The following is a 4,234-nucleotide window of genomic DNA, read 5'->3' as shown; positions in this document are numbered from 1 at the left end:
AAATAAATCCTCTTTTAAAACAATTATGTGGGAAAATATAATGAAATTCCTTAAAGATATTAAAATGCCAAAGATCTGATCTGTTCTTTCTCTTTGAGAAAATGTGTCTAAAGAAATTAGCAGAACAAGCTGGATGTGCCCAGGAACACCAGTAACCTAACCACACAGACAATCATAACCTGATATGTCCCAGGGGATGACACGGAGGATATGATATCATGTTTCTTCATTATAATTTTGACACATGAGGTGAAATGAAAGAATTTTAAAAAACCCAGCTGTCTGAGAAGCATACTTTTGTTCTGACCATGAAAATAATATAATCCACAGAGGAAATTTATATTGAATTAACATCTTTAGTAAGTCAAATCTGATACCTTATACCATTAGGACAAAGAGTAGAAAATGGTCCCTAGAAAAGGTTTAAAACACAGTATTTTGTATTTTCTGATGCTTCCAAGAAGCAATGAGTATGTAAACTGTAATTGGTAGCAAATACTCACAATTATCATTGTGGTATAGTTAGGTGTCCCTAGACTTTAAATTCCAGTATCCCAATGATCAACATATTTTTGTGTGACTTCTTGCTTAAAGTGGGTCAAAAAATGTCTGAGAGGCTACCCTTTAGGCCAATGTCTATAATAAATGTTTCTAACTGCACTCTTAAATCTTGCCAGTCACCTAAAAAAAAAAAAAGTATTATACTGCTTATAAGTAGGGCTGACCAAGTGGGTATAAATAGCTCAAACACTCCTTAGTAGCCAAAATGTACCACTCAAAATCCACATCACACAGAGTCCATGCCACAAATTATGTTCTTAGACAAAGTTCAGTCCAGTATATCAGACCTCAAATGTAACCTAATTTTCATTATTCCAAATCAATAGCATTGGAAAGTAAAGGGAAAAAAAGCAGAGTTAAATTTGCATTGGACTCTAAAACAGCTTTCTTTATTGTTATTCAATGGATACACTGAAATAAAAAATATCCCTTAGGAGTTGATCATAACATCAGTTTTTATCTGCATTTTTCTCATGGCATAATGGTTTTCAAAACCTTTAGAGATGTAAAAAAATTTTTTTAATATGAAATACTTCACAAATTTGCATGTCATCCTTGCATAGGGACCATGCTAATATTCTCTGTATCATTCTAAATTTGTATATGTACTGCTAAACTGAACACAGTCTCTCTCTTTTTAATATAAATTTTGTTTTTTCTATATATCATTGTGGAAATATTCAAAAACACTTGTAGAAAATGTTTTATGTATATGTTAATATTTTTAAAAAATTTTAGTGCTTATTTATTCTTGAAAGAGAGAGAAACATGAGCGCACACACGTGTGTGAGCAAGTGGAGGAGGGGGAGAGAAAGAGGGAGACAGAATCTGAAGCAGGCTCTAGGCTTCAAGCTGTCTGCACAAGAGCCTGATGTAGGGCTCGAACTCATGAACTATGATATCATGATCCGAGTTGAAGTCTGACATTTAACCTGCTGAGCCACCCAGGTGCCCCTATATTTTAGTATTCTTACATAATTTTTATTTTGATCACGTTAGCAGATGGAAAAAGTTGACCACCATATGAGTTGAGCTTTACATATCAGACTAGAAATTGATTCTCAAAGTCAAGTCTTTATGATAACTTTGTATGATAATTATTTTAAGTTTATTTATTTTGAGAGAGAGAGAGAGAGAGAGAGAGAGAGACAGAGACAGAGACAGAGACTGCATGAGCAGGGAAGGAGCAGACAGAAATGGGGTTAGAGAAACCAAGACAGAGAGACAGAGAGAGAGAATCCCAAGCAGTTCCATGCTATCAGCACAGAGCCCAATGCACAGATTGAAGTCATGAACCATGAGATCATGACCTGTGCTAATATCAAGAGTCAGATGCTTAAACAACGGAGCCACAAGGTGCCCCAGTTGGACATATTTTTTAAATATTAAAGACTGCTATATGGAAGTATAGGACATACACATGTGATATACAATAAGCTAAATTATATTGGAAAAAAGAAATTAATATAATTATTACTAAAAACTAATATACCTATTAGTTATTAGAAAATTTGAACAGATAAATCAAGCTACTTTATGAGTAAGTTAAAAAATAGTTTTTTGGTTTACAAAAATATGAGTATATTGTACAGAATGTCTTCTTAACAGAGCAAATATACAAATATTCAAGTTATATTACTAAATGTATTATTATTAAGCACCTTGAAATTAAGATGTTGCCCAAGGTAAGCAAAAGGTAAGAAAGTAAAGAGTTATTATTCAAACTGATAATAGTGCTACATTTTTAGAAGGATATAAAACTTACTAATGCTTCACTGTCCTAATAAATAATGTATATATTTGATGTACTTCACTCTATAAATATTTCCTAATGGATACAGAGATACCAAGGCTTTATTTTGCAGGAATCTTGAATAATTCCTAAAATTAGACTTCCAACTCATTTTTGATCTGGCAAAGGACAGGTATGTTTGGTTTAAAAAAAAAAAGTGTGGAGATTGGGGGAAGCTGATACTAAAAAAGAAGGCTTACTTATTTGGAGCACTTGTATTATTTTAAATACTACTTAGTATGAATAAACAGTTCCTGTTTTGGAATACTATACATCTGCTCCATAAGTTAGAAAATTTTCAGTATCATGCTTGACACATTATACTTGTTCTGCACATCCATATACCTCAATCCATCATGAAAACCTCTTAATTGTACCAATAAATCCGTCTCCTAAATCAGTTTACTTCTCCAATTCTACTACCACAAATCTAATTCATCTCATGTGGACCACTGAATGACTTCATAAATGACCCCCCACTAATCTACTTTTTCCTCTGCATCACTATCAATAAATTAATAACTATTTAAAAAGTCAACATTCTTAGACTAAAAACTACTATTCTTTATATCATTTATAAAATCTACATGTTTGTCACAGGATCATCATACATGCCATTTTGGTGTGGGATTTTGTCTGTTGCTTTACTATTCATTTCCAGGAACCTGAAAGAGTATCAAACATTTGCCAAAACCCAATAAGTGTTTTCTGAAAGAATAAACATTGGGTGAACTTAGAGCAGAAATCAATGAAATTGAACATAGAAAATCAGTAGACCAACAACAAAACCAAAAAAGGGTTCTTAGAAAAAGATCAGTGAAATCTGTAATCCTCTAGCCAGTGTAACTTAGGGAGGGGAAAAAAAAAGACACAAATTACTAATACCAGTAATGAAAGTAGAGACATTACTACAGATCTCATGGACATTAAAATGATAATAAATACTGTGAAAGACTCTAATGCCCATAATTTAACAACTTAGATAGAATGGACCACTTACTTGAAAGACACCATTAGTCAAAATTCACACAAAAAGACAGACAATTTGAATAAGCCTGAACAAATCTCTTTTACAAGCTCTTTTCTAATCTATTAAATAAACTGAATAAATGGTAAGTAAACTTCTAAAGCAGAAAGCATCAGGCCCAGATGAGTTTCCTGGTGAATTCTACCAAACATTTAAGGAAGAAATTATATCATTTCTCTACAATTTATTCCAGAACATAGAAGAAAATGAACATCTCCTAACTTTAACAAAGCCAGAATTACTGTAACAACAAAACCAAAGATAGTATAAGAAAACTACAGACCAATATCTCTCATGAATATAAATACAAATTTCTCAACAAAATATTAGCAAATGTAATCCAACATCTATAAAGAATTATACACCATGACCAAATGGGATTTAAATGAATCTAGACATAGATCTTATACTCTTCACAAAAACTCAAAATAGATTACTTACCACTAAATATAATATGTGAAACTATAAAACTGTTGGAAGATAACATAGGAGAAAAACTAGATGACTTTAAGCATGGTATACTTTTTTAGATACAATGACAAAGGTATGATCCAGAAAAGAAATATTGATACACTGAAACTCTTCTATAAAAGACAATAGAAAATGAAAAGTCACAGATTGCTATAATTTTTTTTGAAAAAGACATAGGATGAAGCACTGATATCCAAAATATACAATGAACTATTAAAACTCATCCATGAGAAAACAATCCAATTATGTCCACACTGCAATATTATTCACAATAGCCAATAAACAATCTAAGTGTATGCTGATAGATGAATGGAAAAACAAATCATAATTATACACACATACATATGCATTAGGACATTATTTAGCCTTAAAAATGAAAATGA

At 31.7% G+C, this 4,234-nt stretch overlaps 1 non-coding gene across 1 annotated transcript; it reads right to left on the bottom strand.

Annotated features, from left to right (window-relative positions):
• Positions 1 to 1,079: 1,079 nt before the first annotated feature.
• On the bottom strand, positions 1,080 to 1,185 carry LOC115303113. Its single transcript, XR_003913827.1, has one exon. It is a non-coding gene; the product is annotated as a U6 spliceosomal RNA (small nuclear RNA).
• Between the last annotated feature and the right edge of the window lie 3,049 nt (positions 1,186 to 4,234).

Source organism: Suricata suricatta, chromosome 9 (assembly GCF_006229205.1).
Source record: "Suricata suricatta isolate VVHF042 chromosome 9, meerkat_22Aug2017_6uvM2_HiC, whole genome shotgun sequence".
In the NCBI taxonomy this organism is placed as follows: Eukaryota; Metazoa; Chordata; class Mammalia; order Carnivora; family Herpestidae; genus Suricata; species Suricata suricatta.
This window is presented reverse-complemented; position numbering and strand designations above follow the sequence as displayed.